Source organism: Pipistrellus hanaki (assembly GCF_964339955.1).
Source record: "Pipistrellus hanaki genome assembly, chromosome: 11".
Lineage (NCBI taxonomy): Eukaryota > Metazoa > Chordata > Mammalia > Chiroptera > Vespertilionidae > Pipistrellus > Pipistrellus hanaki.
The window spans coordinates 47,314,026-47,337,194 of NC_140513.1; the positions used below are offsets into that span (position 1 = coordinate 47,314,026).

The 23,169-nt window shown below is 37.3% G+C and overlaps 1 protein-coding gene and 1 long non-coding RNA gene across 2 annotated transcripts in view; one reads left to right on the forward strand and one right to left on the reverse strand.

Moving 5' to 3' along the window:
• Window positions 1-23,169, reverse strand: part of PTPRD (protein tyrosine phosphatase receptor type D) — a 1,977,099-nt gene that overhangs the window by 980,128 nt on the left and 973,802 nt on the right. Inside the window, exon 8 of the mRNA XM_084898455.1 lies at window positions 5,625-5,658. The gene's annotated coding sequence lies outside the window, so the exon portion shown is untranslated. The remainder of the gene's footprint in view (window positions 1-5,624; window positions 5,659-23,169) is intronic.
• LOC311629901 overlaps window positions 1-23,169 on the forward strand; it is a 1,265,484-nt gene that overhangs the window by 419,217 nt on the left and 823,098 nt on the right. The window lies entirely within an intron of this gene.

The following is a 23,169-nucleotide window of genomic DNA, read 5'->3' on the forward strand; positions in this document are numbered from 1 at the left end:
TTTAGGGTAAGAAAACCAGATAACTTAAACAACTCACTCTTAATCATCCTGAGTATTTAAGGAGACACTGACAGGTTTTGTGAACTTCTTTTTGGGGGGATGGGGGAGGATGAATATGAGAACTTTTATTTTTTAATGTAAAATAATTGGGGGGGAAACGAATAGTTAATATTCAGATTGAGACAAGCCTCTAGTCTGGAGTCCATGTGTCACTGAAAGAAGTGTCTGTTGGAAGAGTAAGACTTCACAGGTTTGCAGTAGCACCTGCACTCAGAAGTTGTTTTTAAGGCTAGGGCACATATTATCATTGACATAAAGTAAGAGTACAGAGAAAGTTATCTGATATTATGTAAGCTAACCCTCACAAAAATACATTATTGGTTTATAACAATCCTCTCAGAGGAACTGAATAATGAAGATAATGGATATATTGTACTTATGGAGTACTGAACTACAAAAAAAAATGGTATAACTAAGATTTCTCCTATTCCTGCTATGACTTCTTAATGTCTAAGTAATACATTGTTAAATCAAAAGACTTGGCCAAGGATATATAGCCAATTCAGATATTGGCATTTTTTATACTTATGCTTAGATTTATTTTTAAATGTACCTTTACTATTAAAAGTATTACAGATGTCCCCTTTTTCCCCATGGACTCCCTCCACCAGCTCTGCACCTGACTCTCTGCACCCAACCAGACCTTCACTGCACTATTGTCTGTGTCCATGGGTTATGCACATGTACATATACGTACTTTCATTAATCAATTCCAGCCCCCTCTTCCCACTTCCCTCTGATATTCACCAGCCTGTTCCATGCTTCCTGCATACATTTATTTTTATGAAGAAGTTTCCAAAAGCTTTTAGGAGGGACTTATTTCTTAGTCAAGATAGGCTAAGTTATGCTACAGAAACAATTGGGTCCAAATATCAAATAAATGTTTATTTCTCTCTCATGCTACAATTCTAGAGTCTCAAAGTCAGTCAGCAAGGGTGTTCAACTCATCATGTTCACTCAAGAACCAAGATTGATAGAATAGGCATTTCTGTGGGTCAAACAGCTCCATCCAAAGAGCTTACCCAATGTAGACACATCTTGTATGAATCCAGCACTGATCACTTGGTATGCTGAAGCTGAGTCTCTCAGATTGGTGGGGGGGGAGTGGGAGACAATGAAGGGGACAAGGACACATATGCTAACCTGTCTGGCACTGAGACAAAGAGGCATGGCACTGAGGCAAGGCCCCCAAGTCTCCCTGGCAGACCCAGTGATGTATTTCAGTAGAGAAGCCCCAGGCAAACGAAAGAGACTGAGGAGGAAAACTCTGTGTGGCGAAATGCATGGTACTTGCCACAGTCTTACAAGAGACTTCTCAGGGGGTGGTGGTGAAAACGTCAGAGATAATTCAGTCCACTGAGAAAGCCGCCGCCCCCCTAAAGACTGAGAGACTTTTTATAGCTGTGGTTACAAACATCTGGGGAGGGACTGTGGAACGAGTTGCAGTAAATGCATTTTAATAGGAAAATATTAGAAAAATGAAAGTCTTTCCTAATTTCCTAAAATTTAAAACCTCTGTATGCAAAATAATCATACCAATATTGTGATTAATGTTTTACATTCATTTCTCAATTAGGCCCTCTGAATAAAACACACACACACACACACACACACACACACACACACACACACACACAAGCAGGAAGCAAGTTACAGGCCTGAGGCTATGCTTGGCTATACTCTTCAGAATATTCTGAAGTAAAAGGGAACTAAGGGACTGTCTCAGGCTTCTGAGGCCCAACAGAGGATATCACCTTCACCTAGACATCATAACTGTATCTTTGCTACTGTTATTAATCATAATGTAAATATCTGTGTTTTCTGATGGTCTTAGGCGACCCTGCTAGTGGTTCTCAACCTGTGGGTCATGACTGCTGCTGTAGAGCCTATGACCATTGGGAAACACAGATACGTACATTATGATTCATTAACAGTAGCAAAATTACAGTTATGAAGTAGCAACGAAAATAATTTTATGGTTGGGGGTCACCACAACATGAGAAATTGTATTAAAGGGTGGTGGTATTAGGAAGGTTGAGAACCTAAAGGGAGAAAGGGGGGGGGGCTATTCATGTGACATCTACAGGTGGGCCTTTCATGAATTTGTGTCCTAACAGAGCTAAGGTGAGAACTAGCAGGGCATCCTGGCTGTGCACTCATTCAATGCCAGGAGTTACCAAGGACCTGGGGTGTGAGTGCGGGCACCAAAGGTGATGGGGAGTGTGCTTTTTCTTCCCCTAACCAGCATAGCCAAAGACCAGGCTAGCCTTTGAATGAATCAGATGCTGCAGTAAATGGAACACAATATTTCCGTGACTGCTTCGCTAATACTTTCAGTATGTGCTTATATGCAATAGCATTTATAAAGGTCTTATACTTTCTAGCAAAGATCAACTATTTTAATAATTCAAGTTGGTTAATCAGATTTGTCATGTGAATTTCTATTAAGCAAGCAAGAGGATAGGCTGAGTCTAGTGTGACTCATTTTTGTGAGCATGTATTATTTTTCTCCCGTCTGGATTTTAATTGTTATATTTTTAAATTAAAATAAAATGAGGGCATCTTTATCTTTTTTCCTTTTATACCTTGGGTAAAGACTTTCTGTAAATATAATATATCTGCTTTAAGTAGGTGAACATAAAATATATTGTCATGCTAAACATTTTTGAGATACTTTTGAAAGTGAAAGTATATAGTAGTATTAATAATATACCTACATATATGAATAATTACATTGGGAAAACAGACATGCATTGTCACTTCCCAAGTAAACCAGAATGCGTAATTAGCTTAGTTTTAAGCATTAATCAGTTATTAAAGAAAGTCAATAGTAAATGATTCCAAGAATTCATTGCAAAACTAGTTTTTAGCCATAGACATGTTTTCATATTGAGATTTATGAAGAAACAAGATTCAAAAATTGCATTTTAACAGGGAGGTCTTAAACATACCATGCTAAAAGTGATATAAGAGAAAAATAAAATTAAAATGTTTTATTCCTTGAAATTAGTCCATAAAAGTATGTGACAAGTGTATACTAATGCATTTGTTAGTTTCTCCCAGATAATTTCTGAAACACTAAGGAAGAATAAATTAAAAGCCAGCTTTCTGAGATTACGGCTATACAGGGAAGTAATATTATTGCCACTCTTGTAGAAAAGAAATTCCAAAGTGAGAACCTTAATTAAGATCATCAGGGAGAGCTAGTATCGAACAATAGGTCTCACTGTGAAAAAACAAAACAAAACAAAACAAAACAAAACAATATATATATTATATATATATATATATATATATTTTTTTTCAGTTTGTAATATGGACTTTGGGAAAGTAACAAACTCTCCATGTCTCATTTTTCCCATTTATGAAATGGATATAATAGTAGTACCTTTATTATGAAGTTGTGAGGATAAATGATACAATATATGTAAAACATTTAAAATAGTCATTATATCTCATAAGTATGTACAATGACTGGCTATTGCTTTAATTGTGTTCTCTAAAATAACAGAGACTAAACCATGCCAAAGAGGAAAAAGCGTTCTTGGAAGCTAACAAGACCCACTCCTTCTGGAGTGTGGCTGAACTAAAACTGGACATTTTTTCCTCAAATGTTAAGATCATTCTTAACACAGTAAAATAAGAGCACTGACAATCAAATCCAAAGCAAATGCTGGAAATGACTGAAATTCCTTGACTAGAATTCAAAAAGAAAGGTTTACTTGTGTCTTGCTATTCACAGTGTAATCCCTGGACCAGCCCCTTTGACATCACTTGGAAGCTTATGAAAATCTAGGTTCTGGAGCCATTCTGCAGACCCTCTGAATTGGAATGTGCAGTTTAGCAAGACAGCCATGCGATCCCTAGACACATCAAGGTTTGAAAAGCACCAATACAATATGCGGTAAAACCCATTTTTTTCCCTCCAATATTTGATCCTCCCATGCAGCATCTCCTACAATCTTCCATTCCTCCTTTTTACACAAACTCTTATAAACTTTTCTTGTAGCTCCAAACTTTTGTTATCCTCTTTCTAACCACTTCCCACGCTGGTCATCTCTTATTTCAACAGGCAGTCTGTCTAGTCCATGCTATATTAAGTTACTCTTTCACAGGTTTTTCCTAATTAAATTTGAATAAGAGAGAAAAATGGTAACACTTTCTCTCAGCGACTCTAGACCAGAAACCCTCAAGGTAGTAAAATGAGGAACAAACAGCTTGACACAAAGTCTCCTTAGGAGTCTGACAATGTGAGGAGAGTCCATGAAATACCAGTTCCCAGCATAGTAACCACACCGATGTGTTGAGTTTATTATTGCAGGATATATAAAAGGATACAAACTTCTCAAAAATGAGTTAGATTGATACAAACAGTACCCATTCATCTTAGTTTTTAATATATAATCATAATAGAAGGCAATTAGTGAAGACATAAATTCTTTTTCTTTTTTGCTTCTTGTAAGAATAATAGAGAAAACGAAAGTCATTTGTGCCAGTAAGTACTATCAATATAAATACTATAAAATATTTGTTATAACTAGTGAAACTGTAACTAGCAACAAAATATTACTTTTTTTTAATAGATAGAGATTTTGGTTGAGGATTTGAATAAGTGAAACATCTGTGAACAAACTTCTCCCTTGATATAATCTAGCTGAAAAATAAATTTTCTCATTAAAAAAAAAATTTTTAAATGAGGAGAAATAAAACACGTTAAAATGCCAAGTGGATGGCCAAGAGGAAAAAACAGTTTTCCTTCCTTCCTTCCTTCCTTCCTTCCTTCCTTCCTTCCTTCCTTCCTTCCTTCCTTCAGCCCTCCATTGCTACATATATTTTATTACTACCAATATCATGGTTTTCCTCAATATTTAATGACATGTTCTCCTCTGCCCCATGGAAATTTACCCAATGGAAGTCCCCAAAAGAAGCAGAACCACCGCACATTTATAAAGAAGCAAATAAAATTGCCTTTACATTTCTGCTTCCCGCTATGATAATTCAAATAAAGTTACATATAATCACCTAGGAAACTAGAAAATGAAAATCAACCTGGGTGAACACCATGACCAGGATCATCAACACCTCCACACAATGAGAAGAGCAAAGAGAGAACATTAGTTTCCCCTTTCCAAACTTCTACAATAAATAACTCTGAATTACTTAAAAAAACAAAAAACAAAAAACAAAAAAAACCATGCTACCTTTGATGGTGTAACTGTTTGGATATTTCTCAGGGTCATCCCTGGGCAAGCAGATGGCCCACATGAAATGGAGAACATTTGGAAAACAGTGGCCCTTCCTAAACTCCTTGTGTACATGTACTTGAGACTTTCTAATTTTCACTCTTGGCTCAGTTCATAAAGAAAGGGAAAAAGGAAAGAAAGACATTAAGAAGGAGAGGGTTACATCCTTGGGAAAAAAACACAGCCTCCTTTAAGACATGCTGACTTTTAGTCCATGAAATTGTGCACATTTTTATAGGTTTTGTAAGCAACATAAATCTTTTTGAATCTTAACAGGAAACAACATTCTGTGCAGATCTGAGAAGAGAAAAACTCACTTACCACAAATGCTCAGTTAATTGACAGGCACCATCATCTGAAACAGCAAAAATGTTATTTGGATATTGCAATCATAAAACCACCCAACACATTCAAATTGTCTTCAAATACATTTTGTGAGTATATCTACAGAAGCAAAATTAAATAAGCAATAAAAATACCTGTCTTGGCTCAATCATTTAGTTATTTCAAATGAAGGTGTTGCATATCCACCATTTTGGATTCAAATTAGATAACTGGTTGTTGCTTTTTTCCAAAATATCTTTTTATTTTACACCAATATTTTCTTCTAATGCTGACATTGAAAAGGTTGCCAGAAATACAGAGCTCCTGTATAATACAATCGTGGTCCTGTCATGAGGACAATTGTGAAATTCCTTAACACACAGTTCTGATAATGCCATATAAGTCACATATGGAGCTCAAATATTCTTATTGTTGTCTATATAAAATACACTAAAGTATTTAGCATAGTGTTCAGTGGCTTTACTTAGCTGTTTCTATTCCATCTTTCTAAGATTCTTTTTTATAGTTCTATAATGCACCTTCATTCTACATTTCAATTTGATCTCCAACTATTTTCTTTTGTGCCTTACACTCATACCATATCTTAAACACACACACACTTTAAAAAAAAAGATTTTTTATTGATTCTAGAGAGAGAAAAGGAGAGGGGGCGACAAACAATAATGTGAGAGAAACATCAATTGATTGCCTCCCACAATGTCTGGCCCAGCAATTGAACCTGCAACCTGGGTATGTGCCCTCATGGGGAATCAAACCTGCCACCTTTTGGTGTATGAGACAATGCTCCAACCAGCTGAGCCATACTGGTCAGGGTCACACTCTTCTTTATAAAGGACATATTGGTTCACTCCTTCAGTCTGTAGGTCAACACTCTATCCACTGAGCCAAACCAGCTGGGGCCATCTACCATCTTTTAAGGGAACAGTATACTTGCATTGCACCTGGTTCTGCTAAATAAAGCTTGAATTTTAAATGAATAGCAATATTTGGTATGAATGAAGCATTTTTAGTTTCATAAAAAATAAATTACGGACTTGAATTTGAAAATTTCTTCCATTGACAAATGATTTTTTAGACAGGCTTTTAAAAACATTTTTGTGTCATATGGAGATACTTTATTTATTATTATTATTATTATTATTATTATTTTAGATTTAAGGTACTTTGTGTTTGTTTTTTTAGACTTGAATGTTGCATGGAAAGGTGACAATACTTACTGGAAATCTATTACCACAGCATGTGTTTGAAAAAGTGTTTTGAGGAAAAGTCACATATTTGCCTTGAACCATTAGCACAGTCACCCCAGCAGCAAGAGGGGAATTAGCAGCATGATCTTAGAACAGAGAATCTATCTTTTTATGCAGAATGAAATTAGAGCTGCCTTTTTGGTATTTTGTGCTTCTGGCCAAGTTAACTATGTCAGATCAGATTCTGACAATATGAAGTATGCAGGCATATTACACACTCACATCTCATCCTTTATTCTCTTTCTGGTTCCACATTCACTTTAGGCTTCAAAGAATTTCTTCAGATGAGTATAAATTAGGTATCTATTCATCCACTTTATTAAAGACTTCTTTACTATTTTCATGCAATATATTAAATATCAAGAGATAATATTGAATTAAATAATAAAAATTAAATAACACACAGATTTTAATGTGAATATTGAAAATAAAAGCAATGTTTCTTTTTAAAAATATATATTTTTACTGATTTCAGAGAGGAAGGAAGAGGGAGAGAAAGACAGAAACATTATGATGAGAGAGAATCATACACTGGCTGCCTCCTTCATGCCCCAGGCTGAATCCAGCCAATACCTGGGCATGTGCCCTGACTGGGAATCAACCTGTGACCTCCTGGTTCACAGGTCAACACTCCACCATTGAGCCATGTCAGCCGGGCAAAAAGCAATGTTTCTTAAATTGGTGAGAGAAGAACTTCATTAGATTCTTTGTACCTAAACTAAGAATGTGATATTTCAACTACAACTTTTTGGAGTATGTGTCTTCCTTTCCAACCCTCTTTACTTCTCATATGGAGAACATGGATCTAATGCAATTAAGAAAAACACAGCTTTTAAAAAAAAAAAACCAAACAAACAAAAACAACAATTGTGATTCAGTGATTCTCTTAAAGGAGAATGATACTCAGTAATTTATCATGTGTTGATAGTCTGAGTCTACAACGAGGTTATTAGTGAACACCTTTGTCTTACAAATATGATATAAAACAAATAACTTACTAATTGGGTAACTAAGGGATTGGGAGAGAAGATCCTATCAAAAACTCTGAGGTGTATTGACAACTTCAGATGAGTGTAACTCTCCTGTAGTTGTAGGTGGATAGGGGGCAGGGGAAACTGTATGAACCCCCCACCCCCATCCCCCAATCTCCCCATCTCCCAGCTCCCAAGGGCCACTGGTGGCATCTTGTGTACTGGCACCCAGGGCTCCACCTGAGCTCGGTGGGAGGTCCCATGAACTCTGGTATAAACTCGGCACAAGTCCCTCACTCTCTGATACTCTATATTTATTTTATAAAAGCACCAAACTGTAATAAAATGAACAACTTTCTTTAAAAACAAAAACAAAAGAAACAAAATAAAACAAAACAAAACAAAACAAAAACCTTTGAAGCTTTGTCCCTGGATGGTGTGGCTCAGTTAGTTGGGCACAGTTCTGTGCATGGAAAGGTCAGGGCACATGCCTGAGTTGCAAGCTCTACCATGTTAGGGGGTGTGTAGGAGGCAGCAGATCACATCTATGTTTTCTCTCTTCCTCTCCCTTCCTCTCTCTTTAAAAACCAATAAAATTATACTTTAAAAAACTTGCAGATTTTATTTTGATTCCAGAGATGCTGGCATGGGTGTGGAAATGGAGTCATCCCAAACAAAATGATTTATAGATTGCACATGTAGTTACCAAATATTTCTCTTAAAATAAGTTTTCTGAGGACCATTCATATGCAAATTGATTCAAATAACAGTTATAATTAGCCATTCACTTCATATTTGACCATTTAATTTGTATAAAGGGTGTCAATTTTCTATTAAAAAACATGGTGTTTGAATGCAGGTACAGAATACTAAGTTGGATATCATTTTGATATTGTGATATTATAATTAGAAAATAAAGTGAAGAGAAATTAAATATGTATTATTGCCTTCTTTGTACTAGGCAGGTGGTAGGAATAAGCCAGCTATTTCTATATTTACTTGTAGAACATATTGTGGAAATAATTATGAAAAACAAATGCAAATAGGTACACACTCTCAGCATGGAAAATTATTTTAGCAATGGAATTCTTGAGTTCTAATATCACTGAAATACATACATGCATATATAGTACATATATTTCATACACATCTTTCTCTTTCTATTGTTGTAACTCACACACACACACACACACACACACACACACGCGCGCATGCAGATACCCCTATGCATAGGTAATCAGAAGAATTCTTGTAATTATATCAGATTTCTCTTTCTTTTGGCATTTCCTCTTCTTCAGAACAAAACTTTAGTCCTCTTTTTTCATCAGTCATGAGCAAATCCAGGACTTGGGCTAAGTGGCAGAAGATTAGTGGTGATGATACCATTGCAATAACCTGATTGTTAATTGGAAAGAGAGTAAAAGTAAGGCTGAATATTACAGCCATACCCAGTAAGGTCTGGGAGCTGGGGAAAGTGCTCATCTGTCAATCACACCAACAAGTGAGTCATTGGCCAGTATAGGAGTGGCCACTGTAAGGATGCACAATCTAAGATTCTTTAACTCCTGAAAAAAGGGAATTTCTCTCTCTTGGTTCTTGGCACTCTTGTGCTTAGGATATTCCTGTTGCAGGGGGTGTGCTCCCTGGCATTGGCCCACAGCCCAGTGTGTGGGATTCACACAATGGACTAATGAGTTCCAACTAACCTGATACTCCGCTGGACTCATTTCCACTATGGAATGGAAACTGGACATTGGCTGTTCTAGCTTTACTAAAGCCCTGGCTGCACCTTTTCCAGGGCTGGATTAAGGGAAATGTGACTCTGAAAACCAGGGGATATAACGTCACACAAATAAAAGCCATTCTCCCGTGCGAGTCTTAGATAATTCTTTTTCTCAGATATTGCAAGAACCCCACTCCCACTAGCAATGGAGAAATTTCACCATGCAATCCTCTCATAACAGTAATAGGGGAAGAAAATGAAAATGAAAGGGAATTGGTATGACTGAGTCTAATAACTACATATATTCCATAAACAACTTGAACCCAGGATAGACTTTCTTTGTAAAAGATAAAAATAGAGAGGCTAACATGAAGTCTTACTTATACCCAAATAGACATTGTGGTGAACCATTATCACCGAGATGATATGCAAAGACCTGGGGATTGGAGACTGTGTCTATAGACCAAGAGTGGAAAGTTTAGGCCAGAGCCTAGGGAATCCCCGTATTAAGAATAATAACTAATTACACTCAAGTTCTGTGGAGCTTATCTAGAGAGGTGTATTTAATTGAGTTTTTACCAAGTCCCTGTTCAATGTCACTTTCTATGCTAGGTGCCCCAGTGAACAGGTTGATTTATGCCTCATCTGGCTTCTGTTTAAAGTATGTTTCTTTCTCCAGCATTTCCGGATTCATAAAATTCAAGTGTTATATGAATGATCTATTAATTCCAACCAGTTCTCTATTCCAGTTCCAAGCATTTCTAGCCACTCTCCTTTCATTTCCTCCCAATTCCTTTCAAAATTGAAAACCCAAAAATTACTTCAGTAGGGGAAAAAAAGATAACATTATGACATTGTTTTTCCTTGAACTACACATTTGCAACTACAAATTCACAGTGTAGTTGCAGCTTAATATTTTTCTTTGTACTTTGTTCAATCCCTCTTCCCCTTTCTTTGCAAGTTATAACTCAGCAACATGGGAAGTTACAATGATTTCTTAATATAGAATGATCAAGGTGATGGACTCGAAGCTTCCTTGAGTGTTACCAGTCACTACAGAAGTTGCAGGCAAAGCGGCAATGTGCATCTAATGCCAGTACAATAAAGTTCGAAAAAATTAAAATCATCAGAACCCTTTAATTCTAAGGAAATATGAAGATACACAAAAACTGGAACAAATTTTACAAGCAGTGTCCTGCACCTGGGCAAGGATTACAACATTAGCGTAGCTATCCTTCAGCTTCAATTAATAAAATTGGACATTCAAGCGAGTGCTTTAGCAAGATATACTTCAGATTTGCACAGCCTATGAAACTATTCTTTGCTTAGGCAAAATAAAGTCATAAACAAAACATGCTGTATGGAAGATTTTAACATGGTTTGTGCAAATGTGGATTTTCATCCGGTAATTGTGGGGAGACAGTTGCTTAACAAATTACATTTCCCCCATTTTCATCCTTACCTCTGTCTACATTACTTTTTCCAATCCTGAGAGCATTTTTATGTAGTTGTTGGAAATCATGCTGATGTTTGTCCTTTAGCTTTTCTCTCTCTTGAAATAATTTTTAATTTGCTAACACATTGCAAACACTACAGCTTTGCATATTTTTTGCATGTTTAACCTATCCTAAAACATAGCAAATTTGTCATTTGATTTTGCTAGTATTTTTCTTGTTCCTTAAAAATATATTCTATGGATAACTTGGTTTTGGAATATTAAGTGTTAATGTAAAACATTATTTTTATAATTTTTTAAATAAATATATGTTTATAAATATATATTTGATCTTTTACAGAGAGGAAGGAAGAGGGATACAGAGTTAGAAACATTGATGAGAGAGAAACACCCATCAGACACCTCCTGTACACCCCCTACTGGGGATGTGCCCAAAACCAAGGTACATGCCATTGACCAGAATCAAACCTGGGACCTTTCATTCTGCAGGATGCTGCTCTACCCACTGAGCCCAACCAGTTAGGGCCATTTCCTTTATTACAACTGTTGCAGAAGCAGCCTTGGACAATTTTGATGTCTATCAAATATATGATTGTAAAGTCTCAATGTGCCTTAATTTTGAAAATCTTTAATGAAATACTTTCTCCTTTTAACTCCTTTCTTTATTGCCTGCCAAAACAAAGGTATTTCTTCTTCTCTATTTTAATGCTAAAATCTTGAGCTCTGGTGCTAGAAAGATTAGATCTGAATCAAGACTTTGCCACTAGCTAACTGTGTGCTCTTGAAAAAATTAGCAAATTGCTTAATATCTGTTGGATCTAAATTTTCGCCAATGGGGAAATGGTACTTCATAATTATTCGTGTGTATTAGGTAAGTTTAGCATACAATCAGCTTGTGAACTTTGCACAATGTTATTCTTCAATCAACCACTCCTCCTCCTTCTCTTTCTTCCTCCAATTAATATTTCTGAAGCATCTCTAGTATCTTTTCTATTCCTTTTTTTTTTTCTGTGCCTCTAACACTCCTGACTCAGAAAATAATAATTGTCTGAATCTTGGATTCATCTTGTTGTTACTATTCTGTCAGCCTTGTCTTTGGAAATTGTATCTACTACCATACTGTCCTTATAAAGCAAGACTTCATATTCTACATATGTGCACCAGTAGGGTCCCTCGGCCTGGCCTGTGGAGATCAGTGTACCACCATGCCTCTGCAGCCAGGCCTTCCACTCTAGATCATTGGGCTCCAGCCTGCTGTCCACATGGATCCCTCATAGCAATAAGTAGTGCATGAAGCAGCAGGTGGTAGGGAGAAACCAGAGCCTGGCCTGAGCACCTCACTGCTCTCACTCATCCTTGCCCTACTGTTCCTGCCACCACTACAGCTTGGGCATGCAGGGGAAGTGTCTGAGGGAGAGGCTCATGCCTCCACAGCTGCACTAGCCAGCCATCAGCCCGGAGTCTGGCACCCATCTGTCAACTGAGTGATACTCCTACTTTGAGAGCACACTGACCACCAGGGGGCAGTTCCTGTATTGAGTGTCTGCTCCCTGGTGGTCAGTATGCATCATAGTGGCCATCCCATCATCTGGCCATCCATCATTGGGTCGTCTGGTGGCTTAGGCTTTTATATATATAGAAATCATTACAGGTATACAGCCTCTCCTTAGGTTTGCCCTTTTTAGAAAATATATATATTTTTATTGATTTCAAAGAAGAAAGGAGAGAGATGGAAACATCAATGAAAAGAGAGAATCACTGATTGGCTGCATCCTGCATGCCCCATATTGGAGACTGAGCCCACAACCTGGTCATGTGCCCTGACCCAGAATTGAACCGTGACCTCCTGGTTCATAGGTCAACACTCAACCACTGAGTCATGTGGCTAGATGGTTTGCCCTATTTTTGGTACTGTTATCACACTCCAATTTAAATTGGCAGGTCAACCTGAAATTCACTTTCTCTTTTGATACCCCTCTACCGAATTAATTTGTTTTACCACAGATTGACTTGTCTGTTTCTTAATTTTAAATTACTAAATCATGGGACAAGTCTGATTCAGTATCTGGCATTTTCTGCTCAAAATTATGTTTGTGAGAAGCAACCACAATAATGTATGTGGCAATAATTAGTTTTCATTGCTGGGTGGAATTCCAATATATGAATATACAATGACTTACTCAACCATCCTACTGTTGGTGATATTTAGGCTGTTTCCACTTTACAGTGATTATGAATAATGGTTTTATAAACACACTTGTACATCTTTTGTGGTGATACACAAACAATTATGGTGGATACATACACACAACAAAGGCACAAGTATCAAGTACACAGAAAATACATCTTTGTCTAAATAAAAGTGGTTTCCTCTGGATGGTGGGATAGAAGGACAATTTTGCCTTATTCTAAATTTTTTACAATAAAAACAAAGTTTGCAAATTGGTATACCATAGTTATTTAGAATATGAGTATTGATGTTAAAAAGCATGATTTAAATTCTACTTATTCCCTCTTGTTTTACTTACATTTTATTAATTTTATTATTTTATTTTAAGTTACATAATCTTGATGAGGCTCATTTTATTCATTTGCTCACCTGTAAAATTAAGGAAGCAGAGTCTCCTTCATAGGATTGTTGCAAGGAATAAATTACATGTAAATAGTTTGGTTTCTGACAAAACCCAACCATTCAATACATATTTATTGAAATTATATTATCTTATTTTTGATAAAAGAACACTGTTTTTCTTCACATAATTTTTGTCATGCAAAATTTGGGTGACTATATGGAACAACGCATAGTATGATAATACTAGAGGAATTAGAAGAAAGTTTAATTTTAATTGACACTATAAACACAGGGTAGCAAGCTGTTTGTAGGGCAAACAGGGGGTGGGGTTGTAAACCTGTGGACTGGAGCTACCAAAGTGGCATTGGCAGCTGAGAGAAGAAAATGCAGGGGGTTAACTGTATCAGTGCACTGACTGAACCATTACCAATGATTCTCACATTTCCAATTTTGTTTTATTAACATTCATAAGAAAATTATTATATGTGCAAATTTGGTATCACTTTCTGAAAATTTTGGATCAGCTGGGGATTACACTCAACTGAACCAGAAAAATCTAAAATAAATAAAACAACATTTATAAGAGATCATTTAAAAAATCACAGGTATGACAAGCAATTTTTTTCTAAACCATATAGCTTATCTATGATTCTAAAATGTTTGTGTTGTGTTGGTGAATGTGTTTTTGAGAGTCATACCTGCTTTGCTTGTTTGTTCAAAAACCTGGAACATTATAAAAAAGTGAAAACTTAATATCACTATTTGGGGATTCATTTCTTAAAAGAAAATTAAAGGATAATTTTAATCAGCTTCTATTTATTTCTTAGCAAATGCTGTGATAAAATATGAAAAGCAAAATGCTATTATATTAAGAAGCATTATATTAAGGAAAAACAGAAATTTGGGATTTTAGGAAAAGCCCATTTTGAAAATCAATAGCATTGTTCACTAATAGTTAATGTTGGGTTAATTTTCTCATCTGTAGGAAGAAATGATTGTGAGGATTAAAGGAAATAATGAACATAAAACACTCTCACACTATCTGACACAAACTGGGTTTCAGAACATTATGATTTTTGTCCCTGTGACTCTATTATTAAAGTATTTTTATTCTATTTAATAGAAATTTTCCTTTTTTATTTTGTCTGACTCATTAGAGACTTTTTTTTTTATCACTCAGTATATTAAGGCATTTAAAATTAATTTCTATCAAGAAGTAGGAGAGTACTTGACCAAAGCTTAAACAGTTATTGTAACTTTTCTGAAAGGTGTCTTCACTCTGGAATATCCCTACCTAACAAGGCTAAAAATGTGCATTGTTCTTCTATTAGACTTTTGGACTTTTTTAAGATATATTTTATTGATTTTTTACAGAGAGGAAGAGAGAGGGGGTAGAGAGTAGAAACATCGATGAGAGAAACACTGATCAGCTGCCTCCTGCACACCCCCTACTGGGGACGTACCTGCAACCAAGGTACTCGCCCCTGACCTGAATCGAACCCAGGACCTTTCAGTTCGCAGGCTGATGGTCTATCCACTGAGCCAAACCGGTTTGGGCTAAGCTTTTGGATTTTAATATAAGCACTAAACGACTCTGTAGGTTATTCACATTATTCTATAAATTGATAATTATTCTACCTATTATAGTATTTGTACATCTCTCTACTCTTGTCATAGATATAGTGATCTACAATAATATACAACTGGAGTTTTAATTTATAAGGCATCATTGAAGTTATCATATGGGACTTTAGGTCATTTTTTAATCCATCTGAATGTCTTACTACAGTATGAACTTCCCCAAATCTGGAACTGTATGCTTGGGCCACAATTAGCAATATGGCTCACTAAGCCGATGTGGAAATCTTTAACCAATGTAAGTATGCAGCAATACTGAATTATCTATAATTTTATAGAAGCCAGAAAATCATATTAAATGAATTCAAGGCCAGTAACACCTTGAGAGTTAATGGAAGCGAATTTCAAAGAGATCTAAAAGGAGACTACCACAGCTAACAGAGAGCACGTAAAACTCCTATAGCAAAGGAGCCTTCACCGAAGATGAACGTACAATATAAAAATTACAAACCACGGGAGTGAACGAAGTAAAAGGAAGGATCAGCGGATGCAGAAAGTAGAAATATTTACATACCAAGAAATAATAGTAAAGCCGGGACTCATTACTTTCAAACCCTAATAGAATCCCAGGAAGCAGTTAACTGGGTGACTGGCTCTCAAAGATTTTATTGCATAGATATAAACTCATATTTCAGGTAAAAAAATATCCCAACTTTTCAAATATTTTATTTTCAGCATGTGCGGCATAGTTAAAATAAAGAGGAAAGCCTCCTGCCTAATTTGGTTCCAAATTAAATATGTTATTCAAATGTATGTGGAATGATTGAAATGGAGTGTCTTGGGCTCACTGACTACCGTCTTTTGCTACCTGCAAGTGGAAAATATTAAAATATAAATAACTCACTTTAAAAAATCTGTTGTCAAACACGCTTGTGAGGTAATACAGCACAATGAAAATTACAGTAAGGCTCACTGGGCGGCCTTATACAAATTCAGTAAGTGCTCAATTTCTTTGAAGACTGCATTAGTTGTTTAGAGAAATGAAGTGGGCTTCTAGGCCAGAGGTTACTGGTCTAAATCAATGCGCTGAAATATGCAGTCAGCCCATGTGGTATTTCAGTAATGGGTGCTTGAAATGCAGTACACAGCTTTGCTATAAATCACAGGCAGAAATTATATTAAAAGAAAGTTCTGTGATTTGAAAGGTGAAATCAATGAAAACACACAACAAAAATAATATACATTTAGATATATATGTCAAACGAAAAATAATTTGTGTCATTGACATTCGTAATTCATATTTTTTGCAGGTTTTTTTTTTCTCTGTGTCCCTTTCCTGGCAGAGACAAACTTTAATGTCCACAAAAAGTCTACATTGGGAAGAAGTCCACATGTGTGATACTTACTGAAAAATGTAAGAAGAACAAAATTCAGAATAGCCAGAACCTGAATAAGAAAGCCTTCAACTTGTTAGAGATGTATTTGGGGATGGGGAGATGAGAACTTTATGATACTATTGCCTGTTAAAACTATCATTGCCACACATTGTGGCCCCTCTTCCCAAATGCATGCTCACATACATGTGGGTGTACATTGTACATACATATAAGGAACACGTCCAGCAGAGTTCTGTAACCACAATCATGCTATGAGCAGATGCATCTGTGATGAGCTGACTGAATAATGTTCAGTGACCTAAATTGGGGCTTAGAATAAATGAAGGTGCGTGCATGCCTTAATCAAATGAAAAGTAGGACAAATACATGTTTCCTTTCTTTCACCACAGCTGAGAAACCTTGTGTGTGTGTGTGTGTGTGTGTGTGTGTGTGTGTGTGTGTGTGTGTGTGACTATGAAAATAAATATACCATTAACCTACAAAAGTGGTGAACCATAAGGCGGATTGCTATCAAAATAGACCTGAAGGGGATTATATTAAACTCCAGACTGGGACATATTTGTTCCTTTTCAGTTCCCAATAACGCATTGGGATGCACTGTGAAGGCCCTGAGTACACAGGGATTGCTTGTCCTTTTCATGATAGTAAGAACAAAGACTTTTGCCTCATAGAATCACACATCCTAAATAAATACCCAAATACAAAGCCGTTCCCAAGCTAGCAGAGGCATTCTTTTCCTCATGGCTGTGAGCACTTTCTGCAGGTTTGTGTGGACATAAACCCCGTGAAACATCATCGATGTCTAGAACTGTCTAAACAAAAGCAGCCAAGTTACACTGTTTCTCTCCAGTCCGGTGGGGCTCACTACCTCGGCACCACTGAGATCTTTAAACCTGCGGTGGAAATGGCCCGTCGCTAACTTTTCTAAAATGAGAGTGTGATCCTCTTACATTGCCAAGTTGAAGGAAGTGTCTGCCTCTGGTGCCAGAGGAGGGGAGTGTAGCATTCTCCTTTTCCCTTTAGAGCGGTAAATGGTGAGCAGGCTGCATGTTAGACTGGCAATGTTTCTTTTAATATTAACCAAACAGTTCACAACACAAAGAGTTTTAACACCATGAGGAAACAGAACCCCAGGTCATTAAACGTGAGTGTGTGAGAAGGTTTTCTAGGCAAGAAAATAAAATACCAAATTTTAATGGGTTGATGACCCTACAGGCGAAGGAACATATGAAATCTCTTAGAGCAGTGATTTGCAAACTTTTCTATGGCACACAGAATTATTAAAATCCCTTGGCACACCCAAAATCTTAAATCTTTAAGCTTTGATTTCTTTATTTGTAAAATGGGGAAAGAAGGGGGAGGGTATCTGCCTCTAAGATTGTTATGAGGATTAAATTATATAAAATTTGAAAGCAGGTAAGCACTCTTTCAGACACATGAGGGTCACTTGAAAAATGACAGGTTTTATTATATTTCAGTTATGAGTTTGTCCTTTAGAGATAATAGTATAATCACTAATATCAATTTTACTTTGGAATTCATGAGTCTAATACACATTGATGAAACTAAAAAAAAGAGAATTTCCAAGGGAAAAATAGAATTTTCCCTTAAAACACTATTTCTCCCCCTGATTTAGAAATGGTTATTGCATAGCCTTATTGAGAATTCACCTCCTATTACTGAAAACAATGTTTGATTGGTTTCAAACTATCTCCTGACATCTTCTCAAAGGACAATTCAAACTCTTCAATTATCTTTTTCAAATACATCAGGAAAACTATTCTGAGCGCCTGAAAGGCCATAATTCTTTTCTCCCAAAGTTTTGAATTCCATCTGATGAAGGTATTACACTTTGTGGAGTAGCACCGTGTCACAGAAACAATAAGCTCAAATTAACCTCTTATTGCCTTCAGTCAGGTTCTTTCTTTTTCTTCATAGAAGTTAATTTAATGCTTTTCAAAGAAGCAAGATTGGCAAGAATGGAGAATTAAGGTCTTTACGTCACAAAATAGGCACTGACTAGAATGAATAGCAATCTATTTTAAATTGTTGGCTATTACAGAATCTCAGATACCTTTAGAGAAGGATTGCCTTAAGGGAGTGGTAGTAATTGAGACTTTCTGGGCCATTCAGTGCATGGACACATCCCAAGAATGATAATTAAAGCTATTTAACATGGTGGGTGTTGTTTTTTAATTAAAAAATGAAATCACTGTCCTCATCTCTTAGATATATCCTATAGCAGGGGTTGGAACCACTGTGTGAAATTACTTGGAAGAAAGGGATTTGCCAGGACAATTACCCTCAGAAGGTTTCAAATGTGGAATTCCAACCTAAAGCCAGTCTTTAATTCAATAAAAGCTTATTAGATAGTTACCATCTGTCATTTTTTTCTTTTTCTTTTTTTCGTTAGGCACTGGGGATAACCAGGTATGATCACTGCTTCCTTGGAGTTTAGTGGAAAGGAGAAAAAATGTGAAACAAAAGAACACATGAAAATTTAAAAGATAATTACAGAACCCAGGGGTGGCCTCCTGGGCATGTGACCCTTGCAGTCACACAGGGCCTGCCTTTCAAAGGGCCTCAAACTTGATTTAAATGGTGACAACTGTCTTCAGGAAATCCTCAGTAAATTTCTTAACAAGGGACCTGCATTTTCACCTTGCACTGGGCTCTGCCAGATAGGTAGCCAGATTTGTTCAGACAGTAGTAAGCGCTATAAAGGAAATAAAACCAAGTAATGAGATAGATAAAGACAGGGATCATGAGTCACAAAGCTACTTTAGAAAGGAATAAAAATAAAAGACCTTTCTTATGAGGCAAATTATGAGCTATAAATCACAGTATTTCCTCAGTTAGTGGATCTCACTCCCAGATAAGCGACTGGACTTGTTTAAGCAAATTTAAACAGATATTGATTTATCACCTATTCTATGCAGGAAGCCATCGTATTACTTACTCTTTAAGGACTAGTGGGACATGATCCTTGTCCCCAGTTAATTGGAATTGGAAAAATAAAGTACACACGTAGTACTCAATATGCTCTTCAGGAGAGTTACTCAGAGCTGCAAGGATTCCAGAAGCGGACCGTATTACAAAACTTTCTGTTGTCAGTGGGTGGGGGTTCTTGTGGAGTTGTGAGGAAGAGCATTTCCAGGGACCCACAAGACAGGATGGGATTTGTTGGCAAGATTTGTTTGGGAAGCAACATGAAAGGAGTTTCCCAATGTCCCATCTCTGCCTGTTTTCCCATGGAAAATCAGGGCCAGAAACAGAATCAGTGTCGGTTATTTTGAAAAAGTGTCTGGTTCCACCCAAGCCTGAGAATACATAACTCCAGGGGAAGTGCTTTCTCTCTCACACACACTCTTTCTCTGCCTCTCTCTATCTCTCTTTCTCTCTCTCCATGTCCTGCACTTGCCTATTCATTCACTTATTCTCACTCCATAGCCATGTGTACTTAGCAGTCATGTGACCGATGGCCTGGCCAGATGCTGGACTGGGACTCAGCTCTAATAAGGCACAGGATCTGTGGATCAGCTTCCCAAACTTTCACAGGCTTGCACTGGCTCCACTCTCCAAATTAGGGATCTTTTTCCCAAGTTAGACTGACAAGCCTCTATGTTCCAGCACCTCCCCCTGCAACATTAAAATGTATACATTTTATTTCAGAGACGAAGGGAGAGGGAGAGACAGAAACACACATCAATGATGCCAGAGAATCATTGATTGGCTGCCCCTGAACATCCTCCACTGGGCATAGAGCCACAGACTGGGCATGTTTCCTGACCAGGAATTGAACTGTTATCTCCTGGTTCATAGGTTGATACTCAACCGTTTAGCAACCCTGCTGGGCTCACTGCACCTTTTTGATTTCCTCCTTTCCCCCCTCCCAGACACACAATCCCATACCAGAGGGGGAAGGAGTGTTAAGCCCGTGGAAGGACAATGCTGCGGTTTCTTGGGGTGTGAAGCAAGCAGGGCTCTGCTTCCCGGCTGAGTATGCTCAACAATGTCTGACAGCCCTTTGCTCTCCTTTTGATAACCAGCTAAGGATAGTAACAATGTCATGCTTGGGTTTAAAATCATTCAAAGCAATGTTGTGTGTGGATAAGTCTTGATTAGGAAATCAGGCAGAATAAGATTTTTATCTTAACTCTCCCACTTACTAGCTGTGGATGTTAATATGCTTCTTAGACTCTCTGGTCTTCAGTTTCCTCGTGGTAAGGTTAAGATCAATAAATAAAATCCTATATGTGAAGTGATAATACTGCCTGATTAACAGAGAACATGCAGTAAATGTGATTGCTGTTAGGATAAAGCCACGTTTTTTGTTTTGTTTTGTTTTGTTTTGTTTGTTTTGTTTTTTCTGAGTGGTGCTGAAGGATCTAAGTTAGCTGGTTACCGACCCTCTCTACTGTCATCCTTTGCCTTCTTTATGCCCATGATGCTCAGCTCCATGGCATGCTCTCGAAGATGTTCACCTGTTGCATCTTCTCCCAGGAATGCCCCTCTTCCATTACCTATTTGTCTGTCCTTCCAGCTACTGCTGTCATTCCTATATCATATGCTTGAATACTCAGATCTTGATTAGTCCAATAACTTTTTCAAAGTCATACAGTGAGTAGCAGACTATGACTCTAAACCAGTTCATGTTAGTTCAAATCCTATGTTCATTTCCTGTCTCACAAACTGAAAGGAGTTTTGGGGGTAAAATAGGAATTTGGGGGGTGAAATAGGCAGGTTTAGGAATTTTTAAAAATTGAAGGGGTCCTTGGCAAAAAGTACAGGGCTGCAGAGCTGCAAAAAGTACATTCCCAAACAATAAGGAGACTGTGAGCTGCAGAAGGGTGTGTATTGGCAGAATAAAGGGAAGGAAGCCTGTCATTCAGGGAGAGAAGAAGAAAGCTCAGAGGGAATAGGGAAACAATGAGGAAGGAGGGGAGGAGAGCCTCATATGGCCTATGTGAGATTTGACCTTTGAGCTCAGGGGTTGCTATAGTGACCACATTAGAAGGGGATAGTGACAATCAGAGGGGATAGCAAGGCACAAAGATCTGCAGCCTTTATAAACCATAGGAAATGGGGACTCAGTGGGACTTTCTCCATTCTCCTTCCCCCCGCCCCCACATGGGAGTCTGTGCTTGCTTCTCAGTAAAGTTATACCATCTTTCATGTCTGTGGGTTCATTCTTTGACTCCACCCAACAAGAGCCTGGGAGACCATCCTGCCCATGGACACATCACATGTTTCCGGTCCAAAATCCTATTTCAAAATTTCAGATATTCTCTGGGAAAAGATTAATTTTTCCCGCAACACAATTGTTCTTAAAATATATATGTGATCTGCTGCTCTTAGAGTTTCTTTGACTTTTCCCTTTACCTAGAATTACTGAGTTTTCACTAATATCTTACTTATTTCAAATAAGATCAGAAAGTAAACAAATACATGAACATAAATCTCACATGACCTAAGCTTTACAAGAATAATTTTCAATTTCTGAATTAACAGGATTATTACCCCCTGTTATGGAGGAAACGTGAGACGGTCATTTTCAAGTAGCACTTGCTTCACTCACAGAGTTGGTGCTGCAGAAGCAGCACTGTCATTTTTAATTCTCTGAGGGAAAGCTGCCACAGCTGGAAATTTAAATGTGATGTTAATCTGCTTGGTACAGTTAAAGTTTTAATCTTAAAATATGGGCTAAAGTCAATTCAGATTGATATAGATTCACTCCACAACCATCAATACTTTTCCATTATGTTAAAATCAATCCCAATTTTACATGAAAATGGCAGATTCAAGTAAAAACCCCAGAGGTTTACAATCTACCACAAACATAGTTTGTATCTCTGCAAAAGACAGCTGCATGTTCTTGCTAAGCAGAAAAAAGTCCAGTTCATATATTCTGATTAGCTATTGCAAACAACACTTAAGAGACTCGCAGGAGGAGAAAAAAGAATCCTGAGGAAAAATTGGATTGAAAACAATTATACTCCCCATGAAACTTGATTAAAAGCACATGAAACTATCTGGAAGTGGCATATATTTATAGTGCTATGTAATATGTTTCTCTACTTTAAAAAACCCAAACAATTGAATTTAGGAGCTCATTTAATCTCAACAAAACTCAAGTTTCTTCATCTATAAAATAAGAACAATGTCATTCTTCATAATTTGTGTGGAAGATTAGATGAGTCAATATGAAAGCACTTTAACACACACACACACACACACACACACACACACACACACTCTAGAGGCTCAATGCACAAAATTTGTACACTCAACTGGGAGGGTCTCTTAGCCTAGGTTGTGAGAAGGTGTAGGCCACGCCTAGGGACCCCACAGGTGCACAATCAGGTCTAGGGAGGGATGTAGGAGGTTGGCCAGCCAGGATGGCTCCAGGGCATGTCTGGCCCATCTTGCTCAGACCCAATGGGCTAGATCCCAGCAGCAAGCTAACCTACCAGTCATAGCATCTGCCCCCTGGTGGTCAGTGCACTTTATAGTGAGTGGTTGAGTGGCCTTAGCATATCATTAGCATATTATGCTTGACTGGCTGATCAGACAACCA